Source organism: Haemaphysalis longicornis, unplaced genomic scaffold (assembly GCF_048455015.1).
Source record: "Haemaphysalis longicornis isolate Haplotype H1 unplaced genomic scaffold, Haemaphysalis longicornis Haplotype H1 scaffold_2, whole genome shotgun sequence".
Taxonomy (NCBI): Eukaryota; Metazoa; Arthropoda; class Arachnida; order Ixodida; family Ixodidae; genus Haemaphysalis; species Haemaphysalis longicornis.
In genome coordinates this window covers 216,195,490-216,209,152 of record NW_027526295.1, presented here as the reverse complement: position 1 = coordinate 216,209,152, position 13,663 = coordinate 216,195,490, and the positions used below count along the sequence as shown (strand labels likewise).

The 13,663-nt window shown below is 47.5% G+C and overlaps 1 protein-coding gene across 1 annotated transcript in view; it reads right to left on the bottom strand.

The window, feature by feature from the left end:
• The window catches only part of LOC144169890 (uncharacterized), a 206,438-nt gene extending 195,645 nt beyond the window's left edge, over positions 1-10,793 (bottom strand). Inside the window, exon 1 of the mRNA XM_077699310.1 lies at positions 10,058-10,793. The gene's annotated coding sequence lies outside the window, so the exon portion shown is untranslated. The remainder of the gene's footprint in view (positions 1-10,057) is intronic.
• Between the last annotated feature and the right edge of the window lie 2,870 nt (positions 10,794-13,663).

Sequence of the window (13,663 nt, the reverse complement as noted above, 5' to 3'; positions counted from 1 at the left end):
GCAAGGTTTTAAATTACTAACACTGGTAGCGCGGCTCGTATTGATTAGTGAGAAATGAGCTTTCGACACACTGTTTGAGGCAAAAAAAAATATTTAAACGACAATTAGAGAGTTCTTTAAATTAAATGTTCTCGTGTGATTGTTTTTTACAGAAAAAAATAAAAGTCGGGTTAGTAAACGTTGTCGCAAAGAGGCAAGGTTAAAGCAGAACACAAATAAAGAGGCAGAAAAACCAGTTCGTGCTGGCGCGAGAGGCGCAAGGCATAACAAAAAACAACACAAAGACGCTGGCTTGCTCGCGCTCTCGGCTTGAGCGGTGTCCGGTGGCCGTTTTCTTGAGCAAAACTTGAGAAACGTGCGCACGGCCTAATGAGAGCGCTTGAGGAAGCGGCGGCGTCGGATTTTCCGATGTTGTGGTTCGCAGCAAAGTTAGAGCATACGTGGCATTTCATCAGACCGTCGGAGTTGGATATGGGACGACATATACTATGGGATCACACGTGCCCTATCACGGGGTTTGACCAAGAAGCTATGGATGACCATCGAGACTTTCGAGGATTCCGGTCGTAACATCCTAGGAAGAAGAATCAACCGAGAAATTACACACGTATGTACAGACATCAGCCAATGAAGCGGGAAAGCAAAAAGCATGAACTTGACGACACAACTAGCGGTATTTTTAACGTGTAAATAAAATAGTCGAACGGCTGAGCTAAAATAACAAAGTTCGGTGGTTAGACCCTCCTGATATGACAGAAGCGCAGCATTGGTTGATGTTCACTGACCGTATTCCCCTGTTTTGCCGGTTCAGGTTTATGTTTCCGTTCCCGCGTCTTACTTCATCATGACGGTACAAGTGCGCTGTGCTTAAGCCCCGTATGCATTCTGGACTCCCAGGTCTCTGCTGTGTATAATTAAGTTATAGTCTTTAAAACTATCAGTCGTATAAACCATTCACCTGAACATCAAGCAGGGCAGTGTGTAGTGCAATTTTTTTGAAGTAGGTTGTGACGAAAACATACAGGCATTTCGCGTCTTCTGCCAATTTCAGTGACTCTTGTGTGCAACAACACATTTCTAATTGCATGAGCGGAGAGGCTAATGAACCAAATTTCACTTAAGAAACTATCCGTAATCGTATTTGCCTTGACAGAATCACAGAGAACCTCTAATTTGTTCGAAACGGTTTGTTTTTGTTTGGTGTCACTGAAACGAGTTCACCCGGGTACAGAATTTGCACCCGTTTACCGTTTACACACTGCTCGAAAACGAACTTGAGCTATTCATGGCACACGTGACATAAATTAGCATATATTGCTCGTCTGTGCCTATCTCCGGGAAGCGAGAAGCGAGGTGTTTGAGGCGTAAATGCTGCAGGGCAGGGCAGCTCCAATCCAAGTGTTCTGCTGTAGCCTGCTCGACAGAAGCCGGGCAGGAAGGGCACGCAGATGCAAATGGGGTACGATAATGAGGTGGCCAGGCGCTCGTCAGGGCCGACGCGAGGGCCACCCCGGGCGGATTCACCGGAGCAAGATCTCATCTCGACGGGACATCCCGCCGGAGAGGTCTCGACCGCGTGAGGGCATGAGTGCGTTCCTTCGCGCTAGCGAGACGATTAGCCGCTGAGAGAGGAGTAAGAGGCAGGGATATTTTACGCGCATGGGATGGGTCCCAGCATCTCCCGCGATGGCGGTTGCACTGGCCCTTTGTCACGCGAACAGGGCGGAGATAAATGCCGAGTAAGTACCTGGGCGAGCGCGTTGGATCTAAGACTCCGGGAATCCCCAGGATAGCAGCTTATGAATCAGTGTAGACAGTGCACCGGGTTGAAGCTGGGCAAAGATGCGTAGTTGCGTGTAGCAGCGCATTCCACAACGCAAAAGGCTGTCGTTGGGCGGATGGCCACTTATCAGTCGTTAAGTATAGGCGTACGTAAATGGCTGTGGCGCCATGTTCGGACGAAGTAGAGCGGAATAAAGAGGAGTATACTATAGTTCATTCCACAAGCTGCATGCAGCACTGTGGAGGCTACATTGTTGTCAACAGTCCACCCACTGAGGGCGCCTAACTCCCCGTAAAGGAAGCGACAAAAGGCGCCGGGGCCTTGCGGTTCCACCTGCCGAGAGGGGAGAAGGAAATGTCCTTTCACGACTCCCTTCACGGTGAGTTAGGGTTGCTCAGTGGGCGAACTGTTGACAACAATGTCGCTTCCACAGGGCTGCACGTAGCTTGTGGAATGAACTATAGGTGCTAGCAAGCGCCGACAAACATCAGCGCAAACAAAGTGCTGACTGTATCCGGGGAAAGTGGAATTGGAGCACCAACTTGTCGGCCATGAATGACATTAATGGGCCGGGAATTGGATGTTTTGTGGAACTGCCATGGTGGTTGTTTAGGAGCATAGATAGCAGCGGGGCTGGTGAATTTGTAATGCACGCTGCAAGAACAGCGGAATCTCGGTCGGAGGCGTGTTTCTGGAGGCGGGATTGACGATGGTGATTGACTAATGTGTTACGCTGGGCTTCCTGTCGAAGAATTAAGATGATAGTGATGGATGGCATACCTTATAGAGCTCTTAGCTCGCAGAGCCGCATGGTTAACGGAATAAAGAAGTACTCAGATCGGCTACGCGAGAAAATTTAATTCAACCATATGAATTACTGGGGTATAATGGCTCGAGCAAGCAAAGTGGTCATATTAAATGCTTCACCAGCGGCTTTTCGGAAAACACGATTGAACAGGTGGCCTAGCTATGATGTATTCTTTTCTGAGGACGGAAGCCCCGGTATCACAATAGCGGAGGCCGCGAGATCGAAGCGCAATATCGCAGGGTGCACAGTCGGGGGATAGGCGTGTCGTAAACGGAGAGGACCCTACAGCGGAGCCTCTCCGGACGTAGCGGTACTGTCGTGTTATATCTTCTTGTTTTTTAAGCTCGTCCTTTTTTCCGGCACCACTTTATAAAGCCTGTAAACCAATTCAATCTTTATATTTAAATAAAGGAACACTGCCAGGCTAAGTTGTGCGCTTATATTTTGCCTGAGATAGGCTCAAGGTTTCCTTCGCAGTAAGCAATGTTGACACGTATAAACCGTGCCACCAGTCTTAGCAGTTGGGATGGTCTTTGCCTATATATGTACTTCGCCTCCATATTCTGTGTCACGACACAAATATTCTCACAGACCCGCCGCGGTGGCTCAGTGGCTAAGGCGTTGCGCTGCTGAACACGAGGTCGCGGGTTCGATTCCCGGCCGCGGCGGCCGCTTTTCTGGTGGAGGCGAAAAGCAAGAACGCCCGTGTGTACGAGATTTCGGCGCACTTTACAGATCCCCAGGTGGTCAAAATTAATCCGGAGCCCTCCACTACGGCGCGCTTCATCGCCTGCCTTGCGTCGGCGCGTTAAACCCAACAATCAATCAATCAAATATTCTCATAGCCGTATACAGACTCTTCTGGAGCGCGAAACAATGTCAAAAAAGCTACACCAATAAATCAACACCGAGAAACCGGTCGGGGGTTCGTCAAAATATTTTCCGCGCATAAAAAAACTATATTAGGTCTGAATGTCATACAGAAATTGCCCGTTATTCCGGCCCCACTCAATCGGCTCTTACTGAACAGGGCATAACAAAACTACGTTCCCAAATGCCGGCCTAACCACCTCCACCCGCTTCCCCGCCTGCAGACGAGAAAACACGAACTGTGTTGAAGCTTTGAGGTGGCGGTACTTCTTGTTTCTTGTTTGTTAAGAGGCGCGTGAGGAAGAGCAGCGAAGCGACAAGCGGAACGCACTCACCGCCCTCCTATATCTCAGCCCAGCCGCCTTGAAATACCTTCGCAGAAGGCGTACCCTTTGCGCACGCCGTGTGGGAGTCGGGCGTACCGAGAGTGGAGCTCGTCCTCTAATATGGGCAAAGCAGCAAAGTGTCTCCGCAATTACACTCCACGCGCAAGGAGCGCAATAAATCACCCCGCATTCTCGTGCAGAGTGTTTTCTTCTTCAAGGGTACTGAATGTAATGTGTGCGTGTATTTATATATATATATATATATATATATATATATATATATATATATATATATATATATATATATATATATATATATATATATATATATATATATATATATATATATATATATATATATATATACATATATATATATATATATATATATATATATATATATATATATATATATATATATATATATATATATATATATATATATATATATATATATATATATATATATATATATATATATATATATATATATATATATATATATATATATATATATATATATATATTTCCTCACGTTACATCAAGCCGCGCGCAGTGCATTACAGCGATGCCAGCAAGAGAAAGCTGTCTCACACTGCGTACCACTCAGTGGGCTCTGTTCCGCTGCGTAATTACTACTTGCGTGAAGCGAAAGTACTTTGGCAACGATACCTAGGTCACAAGGCGTCCACCCTGCGCCGTGCTCGCAACTTTTACCTCCAGTTCCCACCACTATGATTGACCCTATATACCTCAGGGAGGGAAAAAAAAAAAACGCCGCTTACGGAAGTCCCAATCGGTCGAAAACGTCGCCGAAAAAGATGCTGTTTCCAGGCATTGCTCACCGAGTAGCGTTTGCTGGTGTACGGACGTGTCTAATTTGAGAAGTGAGCGGCGGAGCCAACGGGGGGAAAGTTGGCGCACTGGCTTCCCGCCCATCCGGTCATCAAGGCGTGTATTAACTCTGCGTCCGCAGCCGCCTCTCCTGCGCATCGCGCTCAGGCTCACATTTGGCCCGGGGGCTGTGGAGGGAACGCCTCGTTGCTCTTGGGGCACCGAGAGGCTTTACCATCGCTTCCCTGCGATACGCCACGCGTACGGCATTGTCTGCCGTCATTTATTATGAGTGCCTCGTCAGCGCCGTATAAGATGCTCATCTCATTACGACAGAGAATTGAATCTACTGAAAAAAAAAAAAAAAGGAGGAACGGCGAGGATATCAAAGCGTGATCCCAGCTTGGGAAAGCCCCGAGGTTACTTATATAGTATGAGCCGGTTTTAGAAAGGTGCAGTAGCAGCACCGAAGCTCGCGAAGTTGTATTTTCTCTCTGCCATGCGGCTGCTATCAATTTTCCTGGGATGCTTCCCACCAGCGGAGCCGCATTTTTAGTTGTCCTTTAAGGGCGAACATCTCTTCTTATTTGAGATCACTTCTTGATTGGGTTATTGAAAAATGCGCGACGAGTTCGCGGAGGCAGCAGAATGCAAAGTAAGCGTCGAAGTTAACGCCCTTAATTAATGTTCTGCATTGCGTCATGACTGAATAACAATTTTTTTTCCTCGGCTCGCTATCCTAATTTTTGTTGTTTCCGAACGAACTAGGTTCAAACGAAACTCTTTGAGTAATATTTTGGGTGCGTGCTGGACATAACCTTAAACCACGCCAAATAACAGGCCGGTATCACAAAGATTCCAGAACGGGTGGTTGTGGTTTCGCAACGTAGAACCGATAAGAGGCCACTGACTGGGCGTTTATTCTAGCGAAAGAAACCTTATTCAAGCACGGCACCCACTTTAACATTGTTAAAGCGTACCAACGCGTCCGAGTTTTGTGGAATGGTATTTATAAAGTATGTATAGGGTTATTCGTTTTCGGTCAGGACCCGATTTTCACCGATTTTTGGACCTCGAACACGTCTGGAAAGAATCGGGTTAAATCCGATTTCTCTCCAAATGGATTTTTTTAAAGTAGCGATCTGCACCATGGTGGGCTGATGGTCCGCCGTTCTCATCAAGTACTTGCTGGAAGCAAGCAAGATTGAGTATTGGCATGACTCTACCTCTCACCACCCTATGCTGGCGAATGCTGTACTGACATTGCTGTGTCGAGCTAATGGAAGCTATATTGTCGAGAGAGCTTTCTTCCAGTTGAGGTACGCCCAACAATCGGACAGCTCTCCAATGAAGACTGTCATGTTGCTCATGCAGATGGGAATGTATGTAAATCAAAGATGTGTAAAAAATCGATGACCAGCTTTATGTGAATAACGTGTTTCATTTCTTATCGAAGTTTCATTAAGTTATCGATGCTCTTTACTGTCATCATTACTGATCCATTTCTAAAGAAACGCCAAATTTCCGAGAATATTCATTGGGAGACCCCGATGTTCCCCCGACTACCAGCTTAAAAGAAACGCCAATTTTAACATGTTATAGTTAAGAAGCTCGTTATATCGTCTCATAAAAAAACTGAGTCCCTAACATAGTATATCAGTAGATTTAATCCGAAGAAACCCGAATTTCAGGATGGTTTTCCAAAGCAACTCGATTTGTCCCCGATTGCCAGTTTGAAATACAGCACCCGATTTCTACCTCCGATTTAAAAAAAAAACATATAAAACCCGAAAACGAACAGCCCTAAGTATATATGTATTTGTGGCTCCTTGCAACTGGATGTGATGGCTATATTATAGAACAAAGGGAAGAAAGCCAGCTGTATAGCATTCCATTGAAGGCGCAGTTGCATTAGTTCTTTTTTTTAAATTACAATTTTGAAATATTAGTCATAACGATGAAAAAAAAAAACTTGTGCCACGGGAGGAATTCGAACATCCAACCTCGCACTGCTTGTCCAATGCTTTTCCAATTCACGTAAAGTCGTGTGCGTGTGTGTGCCTGACCACTTTCAGCCGCGCAGCCCATTAAAGCTTTCATAGCTGTTTCCACAGCCGATACGGGCTTTATTTTAATTCGTTTTTAACTAGACTAGACCTTATTATTTCCAATATACCTGAATGCCTCGCTAGCTAAATGCAGGCCTTATTAGCGCTGTCAGCAAACAGTCGCGTTGATTAACCGTAAAAATCTATCCGTGTGTGTCATTACGTTTTTATTGTCAGGGCCTATCACGTTAGCGTTCATTAGGCGGTTTTAGCATATCGTTACCGTGTTTGCGTTACCGTTTACCGTGTTACCGGAAGCCGCTGGCGACGGCGAAGCCTGTGCCGGTAAGTTACCGTTCGCGGTAACTCTCGCGCCGCGCAGTCGACTCCCGCAAACACGGTAAACGGTAGCGTAAACATGGTAGCGTTATGCTGAAACTCTCTATTATTACTGGATTCGAAGATATGGTGATACTCTCGAACGGCGAAATGGAGAGAGAAAGACAGAACGGTCTGTAATGAGAGTGGCAATGTCAGCCGAGAAAGACATGAGAACATGATCGCGCCTCCAGGCAGAGTACTTAAAGGCTCTTGAAACGGATGCATCCGTCAACGCATAGTGTCCAGGCCAAGTGTATAGGCGAATGTTGACGTCCCCAAACCCTGACCGATATCTCAGTTTTAATTAGCGGCGCAAGGATGCCCCCTGGCAACACTTTCGCATCCGAGTTCGGCTTCCCCAAATACGATCGCTCTTGGAAGAATTACGCCAGGTTTAAACTAACCGGAAATATTGCCACGTACTATACCCTCTGGTTTGTTTATTTGTGTGTTTTGTTGGCAGCGTCTGGCCGCACTCAGCTGTCTTATCTAAGTTAGTAGTGAAACGTGCGTTTCCGTCGTTCTTTTGCATACCGCGATGGACATTTGATTTGATAGTAAAAGTGTATCGCCCGTCGTCACTATAATGGAATGTTCGTCTTTGATAACCAACGTTATATATCGGATTTGATAGTCCTCAAAGGGTCAACGCCGGAGGATAAATGCTCTCAAGGCAAACACCACGGCACTCGATTCGCCGACGCTCGTCTATGCACGTCACACTGCTGACTGCCTCCTCGACGTTTGTGTTTTCTTCGAGTTCATTGAGGGGCACAAGTTCGCTCCAATAAACTTTATTTCTCCAAGAACCTGCGTCGTCCTTGGCTTCGTGACAGTATGCACGTAACTCATTTCAAATATAGCGAAAACCAATCGAACTCAATCACCCATTCGCTTTGGGAAGGAGACGAGATTTAGCCGTGGCTGGTCCGGCACAAACGAAACAGTCGTCCTACGGGTCACCTTCGCTGCAATACTCTGCTCCAGGGGTGGCCGTCTCTAACTGAGCCGCGGATGGAGCGAGGGAGAGGTGAAATTCGCTAGTGCGCCCGACTTCAAAGTGTTTCGCGAAGTGAGACGGGCTGCAGCAGAGTTAACGAGCGAACAAGACGCTGACAAATTGCGCTTCTGGGCTCGGGGGAAAGGTAAGAAAAAGAGAAATGACAAAGGAGGGTCGCCCCGCGACCGTTCTCGCGTCACACGTGAAGATTAGTATCGCGAATCCACGCAGTCAGTCACCTGCTGAGCGCCTCGTGGACGAGTGGGGGCAGCTTGTTAAATGCCGCCTCTGCAAGGGTCGACTCGATTTCGAGGCTCGGGAGGAGATAAAAATAGGTCATTGCACGCGCGAAATCCGACCAGGGTCAGCGGCCGGAACCACTGAACAGGTCGACACATCTTGGAGTGAGCCTGCACTGCTGTACATTCGGCCCCCTGCCTTTTTGTTGTTGTCGCATAGATTTAAAACGGTCTTTTGTACGTGGGATCAAGAGGGATTACGCTAGCTTGGCGCAAATGAACTGACAAGAGGTCAAAGTTAGTGGGGGGGTCAATGTAAATGAACGCCGAGTTTCTTCATCAAGTTTCGAGTGGCATCAAGTTTCTTGCGGAGCACGGATAAGTGCTCGGTCTTACGGAGCCGAAGAAGGTACAAGAAAAATAGGAAGGATTCTTGAACGCGCCTGAATCATCCGACGAACAGTGCTGTTAAAAAGAAAAGTATGCGCTTATTTGCAGCAATGCAGCTTCATTCCCTTCCATTTAAAATTATCTCTTATACCTTCAAGGATGCGGAAAACCTAGGACTTTAAATGATTTTTTTTATGCATAAAGTTAGTGGCAGGTAGCGCGCCTATGCAGACGACAGCAAGAGTTGTTCTATGTGGTACCTTGCACGCGTAGGTATGAACTACACTTTATAGGGACTAGACGTCAGGAAGACGGGCTTATACAACATGGAGGTGTACTACGCTTTGGTGTGAATGTGCTATGAAACTTATACAGTATTACCAAGGAGAAAAAATGAGGCTGTATACCTTATCCGCAGAGTAACGGCTTGTAAAGGTCTTATTTTCCCTCATCGGGACATTTTTGGATCAAACACGTGCCAGTCTGATGCAAAATAAGGCCGTAAAGCATTCAACTATACGTTTTAGTTAGTACTTGTCGAAGGTAGCACAATCAGGATCAATGGATTACCTGCGGGCGTGCTGAAGCCTCATAAGTTTAGGAGTATCTCAGGTGGGGCTCTCCTAAGCAGGCTAAAGCCTTTTATGTCGATCGTGACCCGGCATCACTCGTGACTGACATTTAACAGACAAATAAAAGCTCGCGAGGAAGGTAAAAATACACAATTCGGGGAAGTGCGAGATGAGGGTTGAGATAACTTCATTGAATTGCAACATTATAGGTGCCAACTCGTTGGTGCAAATAAACTGCCCCCAAAAATAGTTAGCGGCAATGGGAATAAAATAGCAAGGAAATACAAAGCAAAAACCAGTGTACATCAAGTTTCTTGCGGAGGACGAACGAGCATTCATTCGTACGGTGCCAGAACAGGTAATGGGAAGAGGGGATTCTCCTGTGATTAATACATTGAGGACGTCTAAAGGAGCTGCAGTGTATGAATTTCGATGACAATCTCTCCGGTTTGCGCTTCACAAAAAATACGAAAAAAGAAACTGCAGGAAACGAGAATCATTTGGCGCTGCACCAGTGCACGTAGGCAACAGTTATCTTCATAAAACTTTGCAGCGGTGGTATAAAATCTCTGCCAGCGTGATCGGTAAACGAAAGGTTGGCTGCAGAAAGGTAATAGGTAGACAAGGACTGACAATTTAAAAAGAATTACTGATGCGCATTTTATATATAAGAAATTCCCAGCATTGCTTCTTGGCTGATACTGCCTGAAATCGAGCCATCGTTTTGATTTAGCATGCCGCACACGCGCGCACAAGCGACTGATTGAACAGAGTCGCATAACGGAAAACGACATCCGAAGACTTACCGGGCTTCTCAGAGCAGTGTCGCCATATTCCTCAATGAGTTGCACGCAGGCTGCCAAAAGACCACCGCACGGCGCCGAGTTTTCTGGGATGCAAGTCCCAACGATGCTATCGATGTATTCCCCGGTTGAAGACTACAGCGATGACACAGTTCTTGATCACCGTGGTAATATTTCGCAATCGAGACAACGCTAGGAAAACTTTACGTGATCCGTTAGAGACACCAGGAGAAAACACCGTAGAAATGTCTGTACGAAAATCACACTAATACGCACGCGTTGGAAGTTGCAAGTCGTCACTAAAATCTAAAATTGAGTGGAAACCGCCGTTGTCGTCTCTTCCTGCTTGAGGAGGTAGCCGCTGGACGAAAACAGACAGATCCCCGCTACAGATTTTCCCCGCGATGACACTCACGCTATGAAGGAGTCACGTATGAAAGCAAAGTTAACGGAACTTCATTCAAAGAAGTTGCGCCGGCGGTGAGGAGCTCACAGGGATAGCTGGGCGAACCGCTGAAACCATGCAGCACTGAATCTCCGAGGAAACGTGGCTTCAGCGTCGGTAGGAAGGTGCCTTCGCACGCACTCCTCTGGTGGCAGCGGTCAGTCTAAACCTCTCCACGACTAGATCAGTGCACTCTAGGGAAACGATCGGAAGGGCTGTAGCAAAGCCGGTCTCGGCGTCTCTTGAGGATTCGCCGACTGGCCGACTGGCATGTTGACTGGCGGAGCTCCCAGAGACGTTTCGGTTCGCCAAGTGCCCTCTCCGCTCATCCGCTCCTCCTCTCACTCTGAGCCCGCTTGTCCGTCTGTCCTTCTCTTCTCCGTTGTAACTCTCACCGTTTCTCGCTCTCCCCTATTCCTTCTCTCCCAACACGTCCTGGCCCCCTCGGGTGGCCTTTCCGAAACGTCCTCCAGTCTTTCTATGCCTCCCCCTTCTCTTGATTCTGCGCACATCGCTGCTGCGCTTTGTTTCTCTTCCTATCCAGTCCTCTCCGCACTTTTTCTGTCTCTACTTTCTTTTTATCTTCCGGTTTGTTGCGTAAATCTGTATATAGTATATACCTATCTCTGCACAACCATTATTCTAAGCACGAATCGAGAAAGAAAGGAACCGGCGGGTTCCTTTTTGTAAAGCGTTCGGCTCTGTATACGTTCTTTTTTGTTGTTTTTTCTCTCAACCCACCCTCTGCGTCGCATTCAGCGAGCGCAGCAAGCTTGCAAGACTAAATTGCAGCCTTTTGTCCGCGCCTTCTATCCCAGAGCCTATGGTCCTGTCTCTCCCTCTCTCTGTCGGTTCGGCCGTACACGCGGGCGTTTACAATTTATACGGACCTTTCACCCTTCTTCGCGTACAGTCCTTTCGACGGCGCTCGGTTTATCTCAGTGTGTTGGCGTAGACTTAATCTGTCTTGCTTTGTCTTGTTCCTGTTTTTCGAGCGCAGCGTGACCTTACAGCTGCCTTTTTTGTTCCCCTTGGCACTCAAGTGCTAGTCCAAGGAGTGCCACTCGCTGAAAGCTTGGCTTTCGCCGCCTCATCACTCATCACTCATCGGCGTAGAGCCCTTAAACCCCGATTTCCTCCCAAGTAGAGAGAGAGAGAGAGAGAGAGAGAGAGAGAGAGAGAGAGAGAGAGAGAGAGAGAGAGAGAGAGAGAGAGAACACTAGCTTAAACTCAGTATGAAGCGGACCCAACGCACTAAACTTTTTTACACCCCTATTGCCTAAAAAAGGTGCAGTATGGAACAGTACCAACTAGCCCAGCTTACAACACTCGTGTAGTATAAGGGGAAAAGGGTGTTGGGAAGTGAGTACGCCCTTTTTCTTCGGTTGGAATACCCCAACTTCTCACCTTGTCGCTTTACACGCTATTTGTGCGGAAAAAAGGCGGTTGACCAACTGCAACACCCCAGGTTTTCTGTAGTGTGTTGAAAGGGTTTGAAATAACTGTTCAGCTGGGGTTGACGTATAGCTTCTTCCGGTGTTGCTAAGTTTTGCTAGGCTAGGCTAAGTGCTGAGGGGTAAGGCCAAGTTTAGCCAAATTTTACAAGGATGTTCCAGGGTGTCCCCCACACTGACAGCGGATCCAAGGGGGAAACAAGCTGGGTCGATTCCCTGCTGCGTTGTTTCTCCAGCCTTGCATTACTTGTGCAAGCTGTACCAATTTTTGTAGCGTAAGCTACACTGGCCGAGGTTGAGAAGTTTCGCGTGGACCTTGAAGGGCCGTGCTGCGCAAGGGCGAGGAGCACTTGATTGGATTAGATTGGATTGGACTGGATTGGATTGGATTGGATTGGAAATCCAATCCAATTGGAGTACTGGTGTGTAGAGAAGTGGGTCTGCACATTCGCCGGTCTGCGCATTCCAGAGGAGTGACGTTATAGCCGCGGCAGACGCACTGGCGCCGGCGCATGCCCAGTGTGCGCCTCCGTTGCGCATTAGCCAAGTCTGACGGTGCGCCGGAGCCGCTTGATAGCCGTTTCACCTGGCTCCTGGAGAGCCGTGCTGCGCATGCGCGAGGAGCAGTGACTGGACTGGACCTGACTGGACTGGACTGGACTGGACTGGACTGGACTGGATTGGATTCGATTCGATTGGAAATCGTTTTAGCAGCAGTAAGCATGATAATCAGCTAATCCTAGACAACCAGTAAAGCTAAGAATAACCAGCTGAACCTTAGCTCACGCTACGTATATCCTGGCATAGCCGAGCTAAGCCACGGCTATTTTCTTTTGCATGACGGGAAGCTTCGAGGGGCTTTCCGTCATGGCGGACATGTTTACACGGAGCTGCGGGAAGTTTCGTCGGAACAGCCCCGTGATAGGCGCATTTTTGGGAAAGTTACAGCTAAAAGCCCAAATGTAGACAAACACAGTCACCGTGACCCAAACCGGCGACGCCGCCGGGGCAAATCACAGAATAAGCAAGTAATCCACCCGGTGGAGTCTGTAAACAACTTGGATCAGGTTCAAAAACGCTGCATCGGGCAGGCACTTAGAAACAAGGGAAGGCCGGATAATAACAGCGCTCATCGAAACGCGGTATAAACAAACCGTAGTAACCGCATGCCTAACTGGCCCAGCCGGCGGGGCTATTTTTAAATAAAAAAGGAAATTATTCGCTAGACAGACGTTAAAGATTGTTGGAAAAGCTAAATACCTTCCGCAGTATCGGACACATTATACGAAGGTGAAAAACTCAAATTCAGCGCTACGCCAGAAGCGCGGTGTCCATAGCGGGCTAGGAATAGGATGCCGTCCCAGGGCGAGACAAGTAGCAACGCTAATATATGAATAACTCAAGAACCGCTGGGTGCACAAAAACGTACAACCACTTGCTGTGACCGCCCGAGCAAGGGCTACCAAGATATGTAATCGGTTTTTATGTAGTCAATACGGAAATACAGTTTTTGCACACCTGTCGTGGTCCCAATGTTTCCGGACTTAAGAGGGCAGGTTTGCCTAACTTTTTCGCAGCCCTAGCTGCCAAATGGTCACCGTTGTTGACGGAGCGCACGATAAACACTTTTTTGGCATACAGTAGAGCTACGAGGGCGACGAAGGATGCCAATACACCTTCAGTGGTCTCTTTGGCGGACTGGGCCTCAAA